General features: G+C 40.2%; 1 long non-coding RNA gene across 1 annotated transcript; it reads right to left on the bottom strand.

Moving 5' to 3' along the window:
* Positions 1–5,615: 5,615 nt before the first annotated feature.
* LOC116551358 lies at positions 5,616–20,282 on the bottom strand. The gene is made up of 2 exons (XR_004268878.1): positions 19,471–20,282; positions 5,616–6,608 (listed from the first exon to the last, which is right to left on the bottom strand). It is a non-coding gene; the product is annotated as an uncharacterized LOC116551358 (long non-coding RNA).
* Positions 20,283–24,144: the final 3,862 nt, after the last annotated feature.

Here is a 24,144-nt window from a genome sequence, read left to right as displayed (position 1 = left end):
TAACAGAGGATATGGTCAAAGAATTAGCCCTGCCCTCCCCATACACCCAAATGTGCTAGGACTAGTTTGTCTCAGATTTGAATAATTTGAAAATGAAAGAATTGCTTATATCACAAGTTTATTAATGTATTTTTTGCAGAAAAATACAATTATACAAAGAAGCTATTTGGAAATGACATGTTATAAATCTCGTCCCCAAGTGTATATGTGGGACAATCAATTGTTCTGTTTTCCAGGTCTATTCTGAGGTTCCTCTATGTTTCTGAATTTCTCTAGAGTAAACAATGAACTGTTCTTCTAGTAAATATCTTTGGGCTGGGCACGTTGGGTCATGCCTGTAATCCCAGCACTTTGGGAGGCTGAGGCAGGTGGATCACCTAAGGTCAGGAGTTCAAGACCAGTCTGGCCAACATAGTGAAACGCTGTCTCTACTAAAAATACAAAAAATTAGTTGGGCATGGTGGCAGGCTCCTGTAATCCCAGCTACTCAGGAGGCTGAGGCAGGAGAATTGCTTGAACCCAGGAGACAGAGGTTGCAGTGAGCTGAGATTGCACCATTGCACTCTAGCCTGGGCAACAAGAGCTAAACTTCATCTCAAAAAAAATAAAATAAGTTTCTGTTAACTTCTTGTTGCAAAAGCTTCTAGCAGAAAACTTTATTTTTTATTTATTTTATAATTTAGTTTATTTTTATTTTTGTACAGACAGGTTCTCGCTGTGTTGCCCAGGCTGGTCTCAAATTGCTGGGCTCAAGTGATTCTCTCCCCTTGCCCTCCCAGAGTGCTGGGATTACAAGTGTGAGCCACCATGCCCAGCTCAGCAGACAGATTTCAGACACTGTGTTTGATTACGAGAAATGTGCTCTTCAGCTGGGGAAGTCTGTACTGTAATTGTGTGTGTGTGTGTGTGTGTGTGTGTGTGTGTGTATGCAGGGAAGCCAAAGCTGTCCCACTGTATAACATAAGGGTAAATAATAATTCGGGGAGGAATATGAAATAGGTCCACTCATATTAAGAATGACCATAAAAAGCACACTTTGGGATTCTAAGTAGAAACTCTATATAATCCATCTAGCATCCCATAGGCTTTATTCAACAAAAAACCCCACGGTGTTAAGTTCATTTTAATATAGAGTGATTTGAATACTCACTGCAGAAGGCAGAATAAGCCCTTACCCCCAAAGATGCACATGCCCTAATCTCTGGAACCTGTGGATATTTTACCATACATGGCAAAAGAGACTTTGCCGATGTGATTACGTTAAAGTTCTTGAGATGGAAAGATTATCCTGGATTCTCTGGCTTGGCCCCATCTAATCACATGAGTCCTTAAAATTGGAACATTTTTCTTGGCTGTGGTCAAAGAGAGATGGGACCATGGAAGAATGGTCAAAGAGATGCAACGCTGCTTATTTTGAAGATGCAGGGAGGAAGCAACAAGTCCAAGATTTCCAATAGCAGGAAAAGGCAAGGAAACAATTCTCACCTTGTGTCTCCAGAAAGAATGCAGCCCTGCCAACATGTTGGGATAGCCCCATGAGGCACCAGTCAGAATTCCAACCAACAGAACCATAAGATAGGACATTTAAATTGTTTTAGCCACTAAATAAGTGACAATTTGTTACAGCTACAATAGGAATCTAACATACTCACTTTTTAGATTTTGTATGCTTTACAGTTTACAAATACTTTATCTCATATCTGGTTTTTTGTTTTTTTTTTTTTAATAAATAAGTGGAAAGCTCTAGGCAGAAATGAGTTCAAAATTGTAGGAAGTTAGAAATGGACAATTTTCAGCATCCAGTGGTTGACTGATTAATCCCTGTGCAAGAAAAAGCTGAAGTTTCTGAATATGTCTGAGATGACACGAAACAAAACAAAAATCAAATCCAGAGAACATCAGTCTCTGGCAAGCGGCTGCTCCCCAAAACGGTCAAAGGCAATTTTTCTCAGGATATTTTAAAAACTTCCAATGAACTCTTTTATGATGTTGCATTACACATTGTCAGGCCTCTTTATAGCCCTGTTTTAAACTAGACCAGTGGCCCATGTCCTATTTTCTTTTTTTTTATCCTTATGTCCTCAAACAGAGCTTGTTTTCTCCTCTTCTTGGTAATGAACACTACCCAGCCTTCTCTGAAGGTGTTCTTCCTCCCAATCTAGCTGATAGATAGCTATAGTCTCCCCATATTTCCCACTTCTTGTTCCCCTCTAAACACAAGTACATGGTCTTATTTCATTTGCAGGGTTTTTCCCTCTAACTGCTACAGTGAGACAGAGAGGGCATGAAGAATACGCAATGTGGGAAAGGTCTTCCAGCATGTGGCTCCTAGCTGATTAAAATCATGACTGCTGAGAAGTAAAGCTGAGCAGAAACAAAACGAAAAGATGACTGACCCACAAGGAATATAAAATTAAAATTTAATAATCGAGTCAAATCCTTAGTAGCTGTGGTTCTTGTGCATGAATAGATGCTCTGTGTGTGCATATATAATAACTCCAGCCCTGGACTTCTCTGTCTTTCTCCGTGGTGGAATTGTGTTATTCACAATGGCAACCCTGGAAGAAGCCATAGAGGTCATTTTGTTCAACCCCCACAATTTGCCAAGGAAAGACTGAAAGCCAGACAGACAGAGACTTGTCTGCTTTTTGACTTCTTTTTCTTTGCTTTTGAATCTTTTCCAGTCAGCAGCATATCAACCAATGATCAAATGAGATTATTCAGGCTGGGGTCATTCTATTCTTTATTCTTTTTGACCATTACAATCTCTCCCTTTACTTCTGTTCCTTCCTATCTCATCTTTAACACTATTAATCCATTTCTTTCATCATTTGCCTCTGCTTGATTTTTCTTTTATAGATAAACTGAGTCATCAGCAAGCATTTTCCTGGAAGTCAGCCTTATTAAACGTCCAGTCTATTTAAGTGACTTTCTATTTTATCCCATCTGCTGGATCGCAGCTTTTTGTTGATCAAACTTTCTTATCATGTCAAGTGTTAATCTTCTTTTAGCGATGGAGAAATTGCCAAACTAAAGTACTTTGGAAAATGAATACATTGACCTGTCATTTCAAAGTCCCCACAAAACCAAAGTCCTACTTGTCCTGTAGGTACATCTCTAACTGAAAATGTGAAGGCCATGTACAAAGACTCTGGAGTCACAGAAGCCCTGCAACCCTCAAAAAGAATTTTTTGAAAACATGGCAGGCCTGGCTATTTCACTATGGTGAAATATAACTCTATGGTGAAATATTATCATAGTGATTGCACTATAGGCAATCAACCCAAACTTGGTATAAAACATTAGGGTAGCTAATAGTCATTTAGTGCTTACAATGTGCTAAGTATTATTCTAAGCACACTACATAGATTATTTTATTTAATCCTCTGAGTTAGGTGCAGTTATTGTTCCTATTTCCTGTATAGGAAAATGTAGGCACCAAGCAATTAGGCCACTTGCCCCAAACCCAGAGGGAAGAATTTAGAGAGTTAGGTGGCATCTAGCCTTCTAACCTCTCTGCCAAACCACCTCTGATTTGAGGGTTAACATGAGTCAACCCACACCCACACCTTGTATGTGGAAAGAGCGTCTTCGAAGGCCACGCCCTATGATAAGTGGAGACACCATAGTTTCAGGCTCCAGCAAGCATATACAGCAGTAGGTAGGGGCCTCTCTTGTCTTGTAAAACCCAAAGGAAAATGTCCTAATGCCCCAGAGCCTCCTGGCTGGCACCACAATGCAGCAACACTGTGAGGATGGGTAGCTCTTACACTGCTCTCACCACTTTAGATACACTTTATGATAAACTGGCTAATGATTAGAAGTGCATCTCAGAGCTATCAGCCTAACTTAGATGACACAGACTCCTGGATCAGGTCTTGCCTTTCCCTGACTTTTTTGAAGTCTAGAGTCTCATTTTGCAATGGTTCAGAATTGGAACTGGACCACCTGCCTGAGGCTGCTTGGGCTGCCCACACAGCTTGTAAAAACTGTATGTTAACATGAAATGCAGCTGCAAAACAAACCTAATTTTCCTCACAGTAAGTTATTCCCCTAAGAAATCAGGATTAGTGTGACAGGTTTGTGCAAAATACTCAAACAAGGGTCACCTTCGGCCAAGTAGTCCACCATGTTGGAGGGTTCACTAGTCAAAGTGAGGATGGAAGTTTTTATCTATTGCTACACTTTTAAATATCACCTCTTTAGAAATGCTTTTCAACCCATTTCTCCAGCAACTGCCTGTCTTTCTAGAACCTGATCCATATTTCCAACTGGGACTAAAGCAAACCATATTTTCTTCCTTATGTTACTAAAGGGCACCATCATCCACCAAGTTACAGAAACCAAAAGCCTTGGAATTAACCAAAACTTGGAATTCACTCCAGCCCAGGATGGAGTGCAGTAGCATGATCTTGGCTCACCGCAGCCTTGACTTCCTAGGCTCTAGCAGTCCTCCCACCTCAGCCTCCTGAGTAGCTGGGACTACAGGTGCAGCCCACCATGTCTAGCTAATTTTTGTGGGTTTGCTTTGTTTTTTGTTTTTGTTTTTGTTTTTTTGTAGAAATGGGATTTCACCATGTTGCCCAGGGCTGGTCTTGAACTCTTGGGCTCAACTAACTGATCGGCCTGCCTTGGTCTGCCAAAGTGCTCAGATTATAGTTGTGACCACATTCAGCCAATAACCTCATAATTATCCTCTACCTCCATATTTTCTGCATCCAATTAATTTTCTTCTCTATCGTTGGCCATTTTTCTCAAAATGTCACCATGTCATTCCCATGCTTAATTACCTTTTGTGTCTCCCTAGGAACATAATCCAGTGATTTTATGTAGCATATATCTTTTATCACAATCTAGTTTTGACCTATATTTTGGCTCATCTCCCATCATTACTCTATGTCAGGTCTTTCCATACTCTCCCAGGGAAAATGTATCATTTCCATCATGAGTTTCTCATTTTACCATTTGCTTATAGCATTAATCACATTATAGTGTATCTTTTTGTGGGTGTGTCTTTCCCATTTCTAAAGCATAAGCATTTCATGAAGGAAGGAACGCCATCTGATTCAGCACCACATCCCCAACTGCCAAACATGGAATTTAATATTTGGAAAGTACTCATTAAGGCTGGATATGGTGGCTCATGTCTATAATCCCAGCACTTTGGAAGGCTGTGGCAGGAGGATCACTTGAGCTCAGGAGTTTGAGTCCAGCTTGGAAATAGTGAGACCGCATCTCTATTTTTTAAAAATAGAGAGTACTCCGTGACTATTTGCTCAATAAATGAATATAGGCAGTGTCACCTAATTTTATGTTGGACATTAGGACAAATGTTTATATATATAAGCAATACATCAATATATGAGTAGCACATGTGTGTATATATATATATATATATATAATGTGTGTATACATATATATATACACACACACACACACACACACACACACATACATACACACACACATGTACTACCCATATATTGGTTAATCAATAATTATTTAGTAGGAGGTAGTAGATCAAAAAATTATAAACTTTGGAGTCAGATACCTGGTTTAAAATCCTGGCATTGAGGCATATTAGCTAAGTGATCACGGGTAAGTCAGTTAAACTCTTCAGTACATTTTTTCATTTTTTAAATGTGGATAATAATGTGGCATGTGGGTGACAAATAGAGGCAAGATGAGGCAATGTGCGTAAATGACAAGGTTGGTTTTTAACAAATGACAGTATGGCAGAGCAACTCCTGTGGACTAACTCAAATAATCTGCAGCCTTTCAAGTCCTTTTTAATCCTAAACTTGTGGTTTAACTAAATTGGGCGCTCTGTAGGCAGACTCTTAAGAGAAAAAGCAGCTCATTTATAAGTTAAATTGGACAACAAGATTAAAATGGCTAAAATTAACTAGATTCCCATTTTCCAACACATGGTTTCAGGGTAAAAAAAGTCAGAGATTCAGATATTTCCCCTGGGTTGATAGTATTTTATGATGAACCTGACAGTAGGAAGCCATGTGGAGCAGATCGCCATATTTTCTGTGCAAGAAGCAGTAAAGTGTTTAAGATTTTGGGTTCTGGAGACAGTTTGCCTGGGTTCAAGCTGGAAAACTATGGGTAAGTCTCTTAAATGCTGCCTCAATTTCATCATCCTTAACATGAGGCTAAACGGAACATCTAATTCATAAAGTTGTTATGAAGACAAATAGCATAATAAGTAAACGCCTAGTGTATAATCAGTGCTCAATAAATATCATTTATGACTTGAGTGGCCATATAATTTATCATCACATTGGGACAGCTTTGAAAGTAAAAAGTGTTGTTAAGAATGGCAGCATCTTAGGATTAAACTGGGATTTTCCTGGTCAAACAGAGATGCACGGTCACACTGGCTGCTACAATGATGATGTAGTATGATGATGATGGTGTCATGCATGCAAGCTGGAGATACTTCCCTTTTAGTCTTTAGCATGTCCAACTGACACGCGAGCACCAGTTGAAGTTCAGGATTCACATACATCTTCCTTGTCTCCATTATTCCCCACCAAGAATCATCAACCATTAGCTGCTACATCAAGCCAAAGGGAAACACAAAACATGCTGTTTTCCTCCTGAGACCCAAGCAGACAAGATGAAGTTTAATTATTCCTGTATTAAATAAACTACTTTATTTTATTTGGGGAGTCCAGTTTGATAAATGACAATATTTGGCTGAGACCTGTTAACTCACAATTCATGTTTTTGTTTTGTTTTTTTGTAAAGATGGGGTCTCACTCTGTTGCCCAGGCTGGAGTGCAGCGGCACAATCTCAGCTCTCTGCAACCTCCGCCTCCTGGGTTCAAATGATTCTCCTGCCTCTGCCTCCAGAGTAGCTGGGACTACAGGTGCTTGCCACCACACCGAGCTAATTTTTTTTGTATTTAAGTAGAGACAGGGTTTTACCATGTTGCCCAGGCTGGTCTTGAACTCCTGAGCTCAGGCAATCTGCCTGCCTCGGCCTCTCAAAGCGCTAGGATTACAGGTGTGAGCCACCATACCCGGCCCAATTCGTATGTATTATTTAAATTTCTGACCTTTATTTTCTGTAGAGATGGGGTCTTGCTATGTTGTTCAGGCTGGTCTTAAATTCCTGGCCTCAAGCCATCCTTCTTCCTTGGCCTTCCAAAGTACAGAGATTATAGGTGTGAGCTGCCGTGCCTGGCCTTACTGAACTTTAATAGCTTTGGGTGTGGCCTTGGGTCCTTCTTTTGTTCCTCTTTTTCTTTCTTTTTGTTAAATTATGGCAGAAAACCAAATACAGAGGGAAATTCCCAACCGCAGGCTGCAACTTGCTTAACCAATTTTAGCCAACTTACAATGTCAGATAATCACATTAAGAAAGTCAGTAGCTATTGGTCTTACATTATTTAGGACACACCTAACTATATACCCAATATTTTGCTAGGAATTATTCAAGACATGGTCTCACAAGAAGTTTTCAATCTGGTCCAAAACACAAAAGAAACATTTGTGAAGCAGCGATGATATGAGATTACATGTAACAGAAACAGATCTGTCATGCAAATAAGCTCAGCAAGAAAAGAAAATCAGCCAGGGCCGAAGCTCTCAGGGGAACACTTGCCACGAGGGTAGGTTTTGAGCAGAGCCTTCAGGGTGCTGCCATCTCAGTAGATGGAAAAGAGACAGGAGAACCCACCAGGTGAGGAGGTAAGTACAAGATAAGACAGGGCTGGGAGTTAGGACTGAGGAAAAACCTGACAATGCACAATTTTAAAAAACCCTCTCTTGGCTGGGGGCTGTGGCTCACACCTGTAATCCTAGCACTTTGGGAGGCCAAGGCTGGCGGATCACCTGAGGTGAGGAGTTCGAGACCAGCCTGGCCAACATGGTGAAACCTCATCTCTACTAAAAATACAAAAAGTAGCCAGGCATGGTGGCGCATGCCTGTAGTCCCAGCTACAGGGGACTGAGATGGGAGAATCACTTGAACCTGGGAGGCAGAGGTTGCAGTGAGCCGAGAGCATGCCACTGCACTCCAGACTGGGTGACAGAGTAAAACTCCATCTTGAAAGAAAAGAAAAGAAAGAAAGAGAAAAGAAAGAAAGAAAGAGGAAAGAAAAGAAAGAAATCTCTCTTATAGACAGGGACATCCAGGCAACTAAAGGGACCAGGCAATAAGAAAATGGCCTCCATTTTGAGGCTCAATCATAGGTTTACCTAACACCTAGCAGATCCACTACAGGATTTCAGACTTTTAAAAAGGCAACAACATGAGTTGAGATTGTTGCAATCATCTCTTTATTAGCCTTTTCTCTGTTCAGGAAGGGCCATGGGGAGAAATGCCTCTCAAAATTAATCATGAACTCTATCAGTAAGGCGACATCAAAGCACAAGTCAAATAAGATCATCCATTTTGAAATGTGACTTTCAGGCTTGAGGTCCTTAAAACATAACAATATAAAAATTACAAACATATTGGCTTCCCAATGGGGAAGAAAAGTTTTCTTGGAAGCACAGCTTTCAAGCCTGGCAAATAACTCAAATAAGTTTCTGCAATGCCCTCCCCTGGCAGTCATAAACCTTTACTACTTGGCATCCTAATTGTACCACATATTATTGCTTAATTAAAAGTGCTTCTTTTAATAGATCAATAGACTTGCTTTTAGGAGCTGCCATAATAACACCTATACCTTTTTATTCAAAATCGTAAGAGGTAGTCAGGAGAGATGACATACACAGCCTTAAAAAAATCTAAGCTGAAATGTGCATGATACGACATGCCATTTTGTTTCTGGTTACACGTAACACAAATCACAGCTCTTTGAAACAGAAAAACCTGAGCCAATTCAAACTAATGACCTGGCTCCTGTTTCTGAAGTGGGTGGGGGTTTACATGAAACCTTTTTATGCTTCTCCTAAACAGAGTGAACCCCTGAGTTTTTGACCTTCCTGAACTGCAGCCAGAGGGCAAAGGCCAACCAAAGTGTATTAAAAATTAGCACACAAGGAGGAATAAGATTGCATGTTCTTTTCTATTATCTGAAAACCCCAGTCCCATTCTTTCTTCTATATTTCTTCTTTCAGATTTTCTGCTGTTCTCTTTCCTGGAAAATTTGTTGCAAAAGAGTGGTTCTTCACCATTTATGGGGACACAAACCTCTTTGAAACCTGATCCAAACTATGAACCTATCTCAGAAAATGAGCATACACTCAAAGCCTTGCAGAAATTTTCCGAAAGTCCACAAAACCTTTAAACTCATGTAGACCTCCAATGAAGAACCTCCAAATGTTCTCCAATGACATTTAACAAGAAAAAATAAGACAGATGTTTAATGTTACTTTAGAAATACATTGAGTCTGAAAGGGATTTTGTTTGTGATCCTTAGCTTAAACAGAACAATGAGTTCATAACTACCTAGTTCAGCGTTGTCCAATTTTTTGGCTTCCCTGGGCCACATTGGAAGAACTGTCTTTGGTGACACATAAAATACACTAATACCAATGATAGCTGATGAACTAAAAAACATTGCAAACAAATCTCATAATGTTTTAAGAAAGTTTATGAATTTGTGTTGGGCCGCATTCAAAGCCGTCCTGGGCTACATGCAGCCTCCAAGCCATGGGTTGGACAAGCTCGATCTAACTGATCAGTATGCCATGCTTTGCTTCTCCTCCAAGTTTTATGCTGACTCTGGAGGAGGTCACAGATATTTGAGAAATTCTTATCCTTGTGTTTGGGCAATTGCCACAACAAAATTTGTTCTGATGCACGTCTGCGATTGCCCTGCCCCTGAGAGCCATAGTGGCTTGTAAAAGAAAGAGCACGTCCTTCTAGATAGGCCTCTCCTTGCTCAATGAAAGCAGACTTTTCTGGAGGAAGTTTTAGAGGTTGCTTTTTTTCTTTTTAATTTAAATCTTTCAGTTTTAATGTAACCTTTTCTGGTTGACTCATAAACCCAAAGTGAAATTCAGGTTCATAATCTTCACATCTGGCATTGTTTTGGCTTCTCACAATATAAAAGCCCCTGGCCCCTTCACCTTATAAATATGAAGTATGCAACAAAACTCTTTGCCTCATGGGAAAAAATGGGCTGTCAGGGTTTTCTTACCTGTCAGAGGCGCAATCTTGGTCGTAATCACTTCACACAATGAGCTTTCTTCTGTGACTCTACTTGAGCAAAACAGCCCTGGCCATCCAGTAAAACAAACTGGGCTACAGGAAAACCAGCCTCACTCATGGCGCCCGCAAGGTGATAAAGTGCAGAGCAGTGTCCTGTCCACCAGCTTCATGGGCCTGGGTATTACTCCCCATTCATCCCGGGCCCCATTCTAAGGTCAAGTGGAAATAGCTGACTGACCTACACGCTGGATGCTTTAGTGCATACACTCAATGTTTACACGTCTCTATAAGGTAGATGATATTATTTTGCCTATCGTACATATTAGAAAACTGAGGCTTGGGGAAGATAAGTAACTTTCCTGAGGTTCCACATTAGTAAGTGAGGTTGTATGAATCTGAGCATCAGCAGCCATCACTGCACTGCATTCCCATGGCTTGCTGCCTGGTTCTGGCTGATGTTGACCATTTTTTCATGTGCATGATAGAGAAATGTATATTCAAGTCCTTTGCCCATTTTAAAATTGTGTTGTCTTTTTATTGTTATAAGAGTTTTTTATGTATTCTGAATACTAGGCCTTTATCAGATATGTGATTGCAAATATTTCCTCCCATTTGGTGGGTTGATTTTCAACTTTCTTGATTCAACTCTTGATGTACAAGTTTTTCATCATGATGAAATGCAATGTGAAGAAACAGCCTCTAAAAGCTTTTAATAACAGAAGCTGAAAAACTCACAATGGCTCACATGGAAGGTCAGCCAGGCAATGAGTGAGTCTTCTAGCCAATGAAGAACTGCCGTTAGAAGGAGGGGGGTAGGCCAGGCGTGGTGGCTCACGCTTGTAATTCCAGCACTTTGGGAGGCCAAGGTGGGCAGATCTCTTGAGGCCAGGAATTTGAGACCAGCCCGACCAACACAGGGAAACTCTGTCTCCACCAAAAAAAAAAAATAGCCAGGTGTGGTGGCGTGCACCTGTAGTCCCAGCTACTCAGGAGGCTGAGGCAGGAGAATTGCTTGAACTCAGGAGGTGGAGGTTGCAGTGAGCTGAAAGCATGCCCATGCACTCCAAGGTGGGTGACAGAGCGAGACTCTGTCTCAAAACAAACAAACAAATGAAAAAGAGGGGAGTGGTAATCCTTATGGATTTATATCAGTTTCTATTTCTATTTGGTAGAAGATAAAAGTAGAATTCCCAATTCATTGTTGTGCTTTGGGTGGCCTGTGGACTGCCTTAATTCACTATTTCTGCTCTTTACAGGGAATACATTTTAAATCCTAGCAAATAAATCATCTTCTCATTGATTAAGCTGGTTTGAACTAAGAATACATAATACTTTTTTCCCTGAAATGAGTAGAAAACACTTCCAAAATAGCACAGAGTAAGTTGCTCAAACAGAACCAAAGACTAAAGGTTAACATGCAAGGAAAATGGGATTTGATGAAATTCATCCTGTTCTCTGTGAGCCCCCAACCCAATCATTTTCCTTTATTCCTTTCCAATGTGGCTGCTCCCTCTCACAGAGCACCCATTTTGATGGTTTCTGTAACTTTCTTTGTATATAACTATCATGCACACACACACACACACACACAAGATTTAAAAATAAGTAATAGACTTCATATATGTATAGTAGGTTTTTATCCTCATGTACTGCTACTAATTTCTCTAGTCCCTGCTTTCTTCAGAACTACTCTGTGGGAGAACAGTTTTACGGAAGTAGGGTGCACGATCCTAATTTACCCGGAAGTTGAAGAGAAATCAAACACTGGGACAAAAGAACTTTTCAACGAAGTGGGAAATTGTGTGACGATACATTGCTATCCAAGTGCATGAGTGTGTGTGCACACCTGAGTGGATTTAGGGAGGCCTGATAGTGGTTATTATAGGGAATGACTATTTGTTATTTTACATAGATCATTACATAAAGTAAATTAATCAAGCCAGATTAAAGATTCACGTGAGATGCAATTTTTAAAATCACATCTGTAAAACCATATTGTAGGCTGGTCGTGGTGACTCATGACTGTATTCCTAACACTGTGGGAGGCTGAGATGGGAGGATAGCTTCAGCCCGAGTTTGAGGCTGCAGTGAGCTATGATCATACCACTGCACTCCAGCCCAGGCAACAGAGAGAGATCCTGTTTCTTAAAAGAACAAAAACAAACACCCACACCCACACACACAAAATCCCACATTTTAAGTCCTACACTTGGGAAACGCGCACCTTTTGTGAATACTGTGCAGGGCACTTTTTTTCCCCACACTGATGTCCAATCACATACAAAAATCTGCCTTTTCCATAGTGGGCAAGATTGACTTCAAAAGTGCCTGACAAGGTAAAGAAGGGTTATTAAAGTTGTTGCTAAAACTAACTTTCATTGAGTTTTTTTAAAGTCCACTTAAATGCAATATCCATTGTTGGAATAAATGGAAATAATTTTTGCTCATTTTATTTTTCACTTCCAAATTAAGATTTTAATATGAATTAGTTTCACAGTTGCACTGTTAACACTCTCAGCATGAATAAAAGTGTTATAAAAATTAGACTAGAGGCTGGGCATGGTGGCTCTCTCCTGTAATCCCAGTGCTTTGGGAGGCCAAGGCAGACAGATCATTTGAGGTTAGGAGTTCAAGACCCGCCTGGCCAACACCGTCTCTGGTAAAAATTTAAAAAATTAACCAGGCATGGTGGTACTTGCCTGTAATCCCAGCAAATAGGGCAGCTGCGGCAAGAGAATGGCTTGAACCTGGGAGACAGAGGTTGCAATGAGCCCAGATGGCACCACTGCACTCCAGCCTGGGTGACACAGTGAGACTCCATCTCAAAAATAAATAAATAAATAGCACTAGAATTTCTTAGCTTCTTTTTTTTTTTCCCACTTATTTATTGTATTGCATTTTAGGTTTGGGGGTACATGTGAAGAACATACAAAATTGTTGCATAGGTACACACGTGGCAGTGTGATTTGCTGCCTTCCTCCCCATCACCTACATCTGGCATTTCTCCCCTTGCTATCTCTCCCCAGCTCCCCACCCCCCACCGTCCCTCCCCTATTTCCCCCCAACTGACCCCAGTGTGTGGTGCTCCCCTCCCTGTGTCCATGTGTTCTCATTGTTCAACGCCCGCCTATGAGTGAGAACATGCGGTGTTTGATATTCTGCTCTTCTGTCAGTTTGCTGAGAATGATGGTTTCCAGGTTCATCCATGTCCCTACAAAGGACACAAACTCATCGTTTTTGATGGCTGCATAATATTCCATGGTGTATATGTGCCACATTTTCCCTATCCAGTCTATCGTTGATGGGCATTTGGGTTGCTTCCAGGTCTTTGCTATTGTAAACAGTGCTGCAATGAACATTCGTGTGCACGTGTCCTTACAGTAGAACGATTTGTAATCCTTTGGATATATACCCAGTAATGGGATTGCTGGGTCAAATGGAATTTCTATTTCTAGGTCCTTGAGGAATCGCCACACTGTCTTCCACAATGGTTGAACTAATTTACACTCCCACCAACAGTGCAAAAGTGTTCCTATTTCTCCACATCCTCTCTTAGCTTCTTAACAGGCCTTTTTGCCAGAGTGAAAAATAGTCTATTGAACTTATAACAGACTTTGATGAGGGCAGTGGCTATCAGTTAAATAAATTATCATATGTAAACATCTTTCTAATTGCACTAAAGAGAATGAGAGTACATGTGTAGAGCACGTGTGCATACACACACACACACACACACACACACACACACACACAGCACTTATGCTTGAGACTTACCCTTGGGTTATATTCCCACATACTGAATACATAAAAACCTCAAGAAATCTGTCAAAGAGGTGCCCAATATATGTTTTTATACTTTTAGATATCAACTATCCTGTGTTCTGATTTTTACAATCAGCAGCAGGCCAAATGTGATATCACCTTTTACAAAACGTGATACTTCATAAGGTCTTGGTACCTAGTGGCTTTTTTAGAGCCAACGAGCCCCTTCAGAGGAGGGCGATGCTTTTCTTAGGTGTGGCTGACAATAGGGCTGCTTGAATTGAACGGCCAGCAACACTTGCACACGTGCCCCCCACACACGTATGTAGGACCATAGGCGCCCTCAGTATTGTTGATGCCGGACGATTTCATTAAAATTTCATCTCAGTAGCCAGTTGTGACCTCGGTGTTTCCAAGAAGAAAAGGAAAAAATGGCTGATACAAAAGGGAGTTAAACTAACCTTAGTGAAAAACTAAACTGGCAAGTGTATCTAATAATTGCCCGGGTTCAGCATTTTTCTGCGATAAATGAGTAAACTTTAAATGTATCTCTGAGATGCACTATCACAGGCATTGCCATGGGCAAGTTTTATCCGATGATGGAACAGCAAGGCCTAGTGAGATAAAGATGATAGAAGGGGACTATCAGGTGGCAGCCGGGTAATTACAACTCTCTATTTGGGCTTTGCAGTGATGCTGCATGTGATAAGTGGAGAATAATGAAGAAAAAGGAGCAGTGATAATGCAGGAGCTAAATGGTAGAAAATAGCCTATCATAGCCCACAGCCCTCTGAACGCCTATGGGGACTTTGAACTATCTTCTTCAGTTTTCATCCACAGAAAAAAACATTCTCTCTCTTTCTTCTTCCTTTGCTAAATGTATGTCTGGTGGGACAAAAGGAAAAACTGAAAGGAAATCAAGGGTATGTGAAGAGAATATGACCTTTGCAAATAACTCTGAAGGTCACTATGTAATTATTCTAAAATAAAAGTATCCTGTAATCTTGCCTGTACTCACAAAAGATGCAAGAGCATTTTTCAAATGTGATTCGGTACAATTTTGTTGGGGATCATGACTTATAAAGGTCAGGTAAAGTATTTCTAATTATAGCCTGTCAAGTAGAGCCTCAGAAGAACGCTCAAGCCATTTGTTACTATTGAGTCGAACTTTGATGAAGGCAAAGACAGGCCAAGACACAATCCATTATGTGGAAGGAAAGAGGTGCTTCTGGCTGATGTTTTAGGTCCAGAGTTTTAAAACAAAATAACCTGTGTAGAAGCTGAGGTCGCTCAACCCTGGTGCTTTTGCCGTCTAAAGCAGTGTAAGTCTAATCTTTCCCAGGAGCCTGAGCTTGGGTTGACTGTGTTTGTTTTTGTTTTACCTGTAGCCATCCTGAACCTCACACTGATGATGGATGCAGTCAAGGGGGCGGGGGAAGTGTGTGTGTGTGTATATGTACATGTGTGTGTACATGTTTGTGCACATGTGATGGCAAAAGCCCTTTAACCATTTTTTAATTGTGGTAAAATACACATAATATGAAATTCACCATCTTAAATATACAGTTGAGTAGTGTTAAGGACATTTGCATGTTGTACAGTCAATCTCCAGAATTTTTTTTTTTTTTTTTTGAGACAGAATCTCGCTCTGTCACCCAGGCTGGAGTGCAGTGGCACGATCTCAGCTTACTGCAACCTCCGCCTTCCAGGTTCAAGTGATTCTCCTGCTTCAGCTTCCCGAATAGCTGGGATTACACCAAGCCCGGCTAATTTTTGTACTTTTAGTAGAGATGGGGTTTTATCATTTTGGCCAGGCTGGTCTTGAACTCCTGATCCACCCACCTCAACCTCCCAAAATGCTGGGATTACAAACCTGAGCCACCCCGCCTGGCCCTCTCCAGAATTCTTTTCATCTTACTCAGCAGAACCTGCATAGCCATTAAACAAGAACTACCCATTCTCCCTTCCCCCAACTTCTGGCAACCACCATTCAACTTTCTGTCTTTGTAAATTTGACTACCCCAGGTACCTCAAATGAGTGAAATCACACAGTATTTGTCTTTTTGTGACTGGCCTGTTTCACACAGCATACTATCCTCAAGCTTCATCCATGATGTGCCATGTGTCAGATCTTAGCTGGAGAATTCCTCCAGGAAAAACAGAATTCCTCCAGGACAAAAAAAAAAAAAAAAAAAAAGCTGGTTCAGCAGCTGAAGGGTGCTCCTACCACAGGGCCCACCCTGGCCAGAATGAACAGGCCTGAGATGTAGATTTAAATACCTCCTGTGCTAAAGGTGTTTTGAGACTTAAGGCGTTCAGGGTAAAATAGTGGAGTTGGTGATCTAAACCAGTTTTTAATTGTGAGGTATAATTTACATACTATAAAATTCACCTTTTTAGAGTTGACATTTTGGTAATTTTAGTTCATTCACAATGTTGCACAACCACAGCCACTACTTTTTTTTTTTTTTTTTTTGAGATGGAATCTCTCTGTGTCACCCAGACTGGAGTGTAGTCGCGTGATCTCAGCTCACTACAACCTCCACCTCCCGGGTTCAAGCAATTCTCCTGCCTCAGCCTCTGAGTAGCTGGGACTACAGGCGCGTGCCACCACGCCTCGCTAATTTTTGTATTTTTAGTAAAGACGGGGATTCACCATGTTGGCCAGGCTGGTCTCTAACCCATGACCCCATGATCCACCCAGTTCAGCCTCCCAAAGTGCAGGGATTATAGGTGTGAGCCACTGCGCCCAGCCCACAGCCACTATTTAATTGCAGAACATCTTTATCACCCTGTCAATGAAACCTCGTACCCATTTAGCAGTCACTCCTCATCCCGCCCCCTCCCCAGACACACCAGACCCTGGTGAGTCACTAATCTACTTTCTGTTTCTATGGATTTGCCTACTCTAGACAATTCATATAAATGAAATTATACAATATGTGGTCTTTTGTGTAGCATAACGTTTTCAGGGTCCATCCATGTTGTGGCGTGTATCTGTACTTCATTCCTTTTCATGGCTGAATCATGTTTCATTGTACGGATGTACCACATTTTGTTTTTCTACTCGTCAGTTGATGGACATTTTGGTTATCTTCACTTCCTGGCTATTATAAATAATGCTGCTAGGAACATTTATATACAAGTCCCTTTGTGAATCTATGTTTCAATTTATTGGGTGTATACCCGGAAGTAGACTTGCTGGCAACTCTATGTTTAACTTTTTGAGGAACTGCCAAACTGTTTTTTATAGCTGCTGCACCATTTTGCATCCTCAACAGGAGTGTATGAGGGTTCTGGTTTCTCCACAGGTTCACAAAGATTTCTTGGTGTTTGGGGATTGTCCTTTATTTAATAGTCATGCTAGTGAGTATGTAGTGCTATCTCATTGTAGTCTGATTTGCCTTTCTTGAATTGCTAATGATGTCAACCTTTTTTTCATGTGCATTATAGAGAAATGTATATTCAAGTCCTTTGCCCATTTTTAAATTGTGTTGTCTTTTTATTGTTCAGTTGTAAGAGTTCTTTACGTATTCTGAATACTAGACCCTTATCAGATATCTGATTGCAAATATTTCCTCCCATTTGGTGGATTGATTTTCAACTTTCTTGGTTGTGTCTTCTGATGCACAAGACTTTTTCATTGTGATGAAATGCAACTTATCTGTTTTTCCTTGGTTGCTGTGCTTTAAGCATCATATCTTAACCAAGGTCACAAAGATTTATATCTATGTTTTCTACAAAGAGTTTTTTACATGTTACACCTATATTTCTTCTAAGAGTTTTTTAACTTTTCAAATTCCCTTTTAAAAGAGTGCAATTAAAAATTTTTTAAGTTGGCTCCAAGTGGCAATATCTAAAACTTGGATTTGACATTGAAATGCACCGGCAGAAATTCCCATAGCTAAACATATACATGTAGTAAGAAATTCTGCTGTACTGGTAGCTGTGAACTGGGCTCCTGAGGGACAATGGGAGCTAAGCCATCATCCCTGCCTTGAAGAAACCCACAGTATTATGAGAAAGAGTACTTCTGAACAAATACAGTATAAAGGTAATAAATACTTTATCTTCTTTTAACCTGACCATCTGTTAAGATAGATATTAAGGATAAGGACATAGCCTTAGATATGAAGTCATTTCTCCAAAGTCACACAGCCTGATGGAGTTTGAATCAAGATCTGCTTGTATGGCTGATGATATCATTATCACTGCTCTTTGTCTCCTCTGCATCACCCTGATTCAAGGTACCATCATCTTTTTCTAAGACCCTCGTGCTAGCCTCTTAGCTTTTTTCTGCTCTTGGCCACTGAAATCCATTTTCCTCTCATTAGCCGGAGTGATCATCCCAAAACATGCATCAGTTCACCCTTCTCCCTCTTCAAAACTCTCCCATGACTTCCCATCAGAACTAGAATAAAACCCAACTCTTATCACGGCTTATGAGCCCCTATATGACCTGCTTTCTGGCTACTCCTCTGACTCCAGCCTAGACCACTCACTTCTGTGCTCTCTGGCAATCCAGGTCTCAATGCAAGCAGCCCCTCCTCAGAGAGGCTGTCTCTGAACACAGTGGAAGGCAGCTCTTTCCTCCTCCTGATTCTCCCTCATGTCGTTCCAACATCTGTTCCACAGCATTTGCCACTGTCTTGAATAAGTTGTAAATGTATTTACTGGCTTTTTGTCCATCTTCTCCTACTGAATTATAAACTCTTTAAGAGAAAGGACTTTGTTTCTGTCATCCACTGCTAACCCATCCATTCCTAGCTGGAACTGTCTGACACATAATAGGTGATTAATAGATATTTCTTGAATTACTTAATACTAATGTACACGGTGCTTAGGAGAGGGGAAAAACTTTCTGGTGGGGCAAAGAAGGAGAAAAGGAGTAAAAGGGAGGATATGAGACTTTGAGAGTATTTATAGAGAAGACAATTCAAGCATTTGGAATGGAAGCATCAAGCTCTGAGAGCCCTGTGAAGAGAAGTGAGATGAAAACATTGCAGAAGGAAGGAGCAGCACATGTGATGTCATAGGGTTGTGCAACGCTAGCACAATCTTAATACAATTTTACATATTTTTGTCCTCCATAGTTTGAATGTACTTTGGTGTATTTCATTTTATCATTCTATTTTGCATCATCTTCATTTCTATTTTGCAGATGAGAAAATTAGGCCTCCAAGCCCTTTGTATATACATTTACAGAAAGCAGCCAATACAAATTTTATGGTTGGCTCTTTGTGAGAAAAAAGTTTTGGCCACACACGTGGCTCACACCTGTAATCCCAACACTTTAGAAGGCAGAGGCAGGATTGCTTGAAGCCAGGAGTTCGAGACCACCCTAGGCAACATAGTGAGACCCTATATCTACAAAAAAATGTAAAATAAATTTAAAAATTAGCTGGGCATGATGATACAGTCCCAGCCACTTGGGAGGCTGAGGTAGGAGAATCACTTGAGTCCAGGAGTTTGAGGCTGCAGTGAGCTATGATGTGTCACTGCAGTCCAGCCTGAGCAACAAAATGTTTTCACAAAATAAATGATTACTAAAAAGAAAATAACGTTTACTGTTCCAGTTGGAGAAACACTACCTGCTGAAACAAATAAACTCCAAAAGTTCAGGTTCTTCACGCAATGCAGGTTTATTTCCCATTCACATGTTGGCCAAGATGAGCATTCCTGGTGCCGTTCCTGTATGCAGTGATGCAAGAACTCAGCCTTATGCCACCTCTGGATCTGCCACACCCTGGGGCCTTGTCACTATAAATCCAGCCAAAGAAAGGGGCAAATGTGTAAATAACGAACAACATCTTAAAATCTTTGACTAGAAGGAACCACATATCGTATCCACTCACCTGTCATTACTGCGAAATAGTCACTAGTACACCCCACAGAATTGTGAGAAATTAATGGAAAGAATTGGCGAAACAATAGCAGAGGGCTAGGTCAGGAATTAGTTATCCTTCCACTGATTCTTCATCTTTGGCTTCCTTAAGCTTGTGACATCTTCTAAATCCATAAGATATTTTAAGAAAATAAATCTCTGCCTCTAAAACTTTAATGAAAATCTCCCTTGGCCTTAATTTTTTTTTTTTCAAAACTCATTTTTCTTCCTTTGCCATATCTCCAGATATTTTCCTGAGGAAATAAAGTTTCCCACATGTCACAGTCATCCACCACTCCTTCACTGGTACTTTGCCAAAGTTCTCTCTTTTAAATACATTTTAGACAGAAACAAGTTTTTCCCAGAAGCCCACATTCTGCCCTCAAGATACACAGGTGCAAACCTATTTGATATCAGGGGAAGGTACAGACTTCAGAGCACAAATAATTAAATCTTTGGTGCTTCTATAAAAATTTTATTATGTTTTAAGAAGCAACCAAAAGCTAAAGCCATATTTGACTAAAGAAAAAGTTATTTAATCTATTAATAATTATTTTTTTTTTGAGAGAGAGAGAGAGAGTTTTACTCTGTCGCCCAGGCTCGAGTACAGTGGTGCAATCTTGGCTCACCGCAACCTCTGCCTCCCAGGCTCAGGTGATTCTCCTGCCTCAGCCTCCTGAGTAGCTGGGATTACAGAGGCCCACTACAACACTAACTAATTTTTGTATTTTTAGTAGAGACGGGGTTTCACCATATTGGCCAGGCTGATCTTGAACTCCTGACCTCAAGTGATCCACTAGCCTCGGCCTTCCAAAGTGCTGGGATTACAGGCATGAGCCACCACACCTGGCCAACGTATTACATTTTTAAATAGTTAGCCAATTAATAGTGAAGTTCTTAATATTACTCATGAGAAATAACAATTGCTGTTGGTAATAATCACAGATAACATTTACGTACAACTTATGTGCCAGACACTGTTCTAAGTACCTTATATGTATCGAATAGTTCAATTCTCACAACAATGATGTGGCGTAATTACTGTTTTTATCTCCTTTTTCCAGATGAGGAAGCCATGATACAAAAAGTCCAACTGATTGCCCAAGTCAGGTGGCTAAGAAGTGGTGGGGCCAGGGATCCACCAGTCTGTGGATGGTCTTAACATCTGTGGGACTTGTATTTTGAAAAGACTCTACAACTATTAGATATGAAAGAAAGTCATTAAGATTGCTGCATCTAAGTTTTCTTTATTTCAAATCACACAGAGCCTGTGATACAGCTGAAACTTGCAACCTGTATCTCCCATTGCTCTTTGCATGGTCTGCTGTGGGATTCCCACATAGCATGAGCATTCAAGGTGCAGAAGCTGCCACCCAGCACAGGTAGCGAAATGTTTACAGTGCCTGAATTTCTTTATTGACCTAGAGAAACTTAATTTGGATATTGATTCTGTTTCTTTTCTTTCCTTAATTCAAGATTGTTTGCATTATCTCTTTGTCAAGGTAAATTTTAGAGACACTAGAGTGATACCTACTCAACATTAAATATTAGTCTTTTCAGTTAAAAAAAAAATCGAATGGTCTCTGTTTCTCCATAGAGTTGCCTATAGCTGTCTTCCTTTTCTCTCTTTCACCATCTTCACTGCGAGGGTGGGTAGAGGAAATAAAGCATAAAGATATTTATTACATAATCACCTGTAATCAACACCTTAAAAAAGAGGATTTATCATCTTCTCAAAAAAAAAAAAAAGTGCTTTCTCATGTATTCCCCATTACAGTGGGTGGTCACATCATCTACAGGAGCTAATGCAAACCAGAAATCTGGTAGTTACCATAGATCCTTTCTTGCCTTCTGTATCCAATTAATCACCAACCTCTGTTGATTTTTTTCTCACACAAAGATCTCTCTATCTTCATATCCTTCTTGATCCTCACCCTCTTTAAATATCCTTCAGTCTACAGTAGAAATGATCTTTCTCAAACGGTGTTAAGTCTCTACTTAAAATAATGAGAACACATGGACACAGGGAGGGGAGCACTACACACTGGGGTCAGTTGGGGGGAAATAGGGGAGGGAGGGTGGGGGGTGGGAAGCTGGGGAGAGATAGCAAGGGGAGAAATGCCAGATGTAGGTGATGGGGAGGAAGGCAGCAAATCACACTGCCACGTGTGTTCCTTTGCAACAATTTTGCATGTTCTTCACATGTACCCCAAAATGTAAAATGCAATAAAATAAATAAATGGGGAAAAAAAAAAAAAAAAAAATAAATAATTAATTAAACCTTCAAAAAAATAATAATAATAATTTAATGATCTTTATTACCTTCAGGATAAAATTCAAGTTCCTTATCATGGCATTCAAGGCTCTTGTGTTCTGGCCCAGTCCCTTGACCAGTCTAATTTCCTAACACTTCTCCTAAGTCTCATCACTGTCCAAGCACATCAAATTTCTTAAAATATATCATAAAACTTATTCTTCTTTCCCTAGCTGACTTGCACATCTTTCATTACTTGGTCCACCTGCTCTGAGAACCTCTTCCTACTCCTACCTTCCTGCTACATCCTTACCCAGGCATCCCTTCTCCACAATCTGGTGGCTTCTCCTCTGAGTTCCATGAGAGTGCTATGCATATTTCCATCACAGTACTTATTAGAAGGTATTTAGTTGTCGACTTACTTGTCTTCTTTCCAGTGAGGCTGGACACTATTGAGGGTGTTTACACACTATATGTGTGTAAATATTTGTCATTCTGACACTATTGAGGGTGTTTACACACTATGTGTGTGTAAACTATTTGTCATTCTGTAGACTGACTGATAAATAATATAGAAACAGAAAAACATGGAAAAATGGATAATTTTCATTAAGAAAGAGCTCATTGAATTGGAGACATAAATATTTAGAGAACTTAGAATCAAAGCCTGTAAACTGTCAACAGCATGATTAATGCTAAATTATCCTAAATCAATTATAAGATAATTGATTTCCATAGAGTTAAAATGTTCTGTCTCAGAATAGTGATAGGAGAGGCATAACATAAAGACAGCTCTTCACTTTGAAAGTTATCTTGCCTCTTGTTCACAAAAGCTGATATGATTTACCCTCCAACTCTGCTGGAGTTTTATTCTCACTAAGCCCTCATAATTCAATGGGCTTAAATCCTTAACACTTTAAATGAAGCAATAGATAAACCAGGACTGATAAAGGAGCTAAGAATCCTGTTCTTAAGAAACTAACTGTAATCCCAGCAGTTTGGGAGGCCGAGGCAGGTGGATCACGAGGTCAAGAGATCGAGACCATCCTGGTCAACACGGTGAAACCCCGTCTCTACTAAAAATACAAAAAATTAGCTGGGCATGGTGGCGCATGCCTGTAATCCCAACTACTCAGAAGGCTGAGGCAGGAGAATTGCCTGAACCCAGGAGGCGGAGGTTTCGGTGAGCAGAGATTGTACCATTGCACTCCAGCCTGGGTAACAAGAGCGAAACTCCGTCCCAAAAAAAAAAAAAAGAAACTTTAAGATCATCAACATGACCTTTAGAGAGGTTCTAATAAACTATAATAATAGCCAGCAATTGTAATAATAACAATCATCATTAATAATCAAATACTCTATACTTATGCCTTTCATCCATGGATCTGAAAGCTCTTTTTACAAATATCAATTATGACTGACATTCTTGTAAGCTGAATATTCACAAGTATCCAGAAAATGAAGCAGTTTTAAGACAGGATGGCACAAAAGGGATGAGTTGCATGCTCTAGCTCTCCCACCCAATTCCAGCTGCAAACTCTGCTATCCATTAGGTTGAATGGCCTGACTGCCAGGAGACTATAAACAGATATAGACAATGGTAGTTTGTTAGTTCTATGGAATTCAGAAATGGTATTAGATGTGATTGCTAAAGAAATCCTGATTGTGAGAGCTCCCCATAAACATTTAGAGTCCTGTCAAAGAAATGAAACTGTCTTTACTGGCCCAAATTCAACCTATAGATACTCATAACTTTCAATGTGCTAAAAATTTGGCACAGAAAAATAATTTTTGGTTTTGGTTTAACTTGTAGGAAAACTTAGATTGGATATTTTTTGTTAGTTTGCATTTGAAACGAATGGGCATACTATTATATTTAAAATGAAGTTTTGGGAATCTTTAATGGAGAGTTTCCTGTGTTTCATCAAAAGCTTATCCTAAATGGATCAGTTAGGGACTGCTAGGGAAAGAGCAAGGAGGTGCCTGGGTGATCAGCTTTTATGATGCTGCCCCCAAATCTAAAACACAAAACAAAACAAAACCCAAGAAAATCAAAACAAAGTAAAAATGGAAGAGGAAGGGAAGCAGTTGGTATAATGCAAGGGGAAAGTTTTAATTCATCCAATC

The sequence above is a fragment of the Sapajus apella genome, unplaced genomic scaffold, assembly GCF_009761245.1.
Source record: "Sapajus apella isolate SASKATOON/1434 unplaced genomic scaffold, GSC_monkey_1.0 scaffold9, whole genome shotgun sequence".
Lineage (NCBI taxonomy): Eukaryota > Metazoa > Chordata > Mammalia > Primates > Cebidae > Sapajus > Sapajus apella.
The sequence above is the reverse complement of the archived record's forward strand: the minus strand, read 5'-3'. Positions and strand labels throughout refer to the sequence as shown.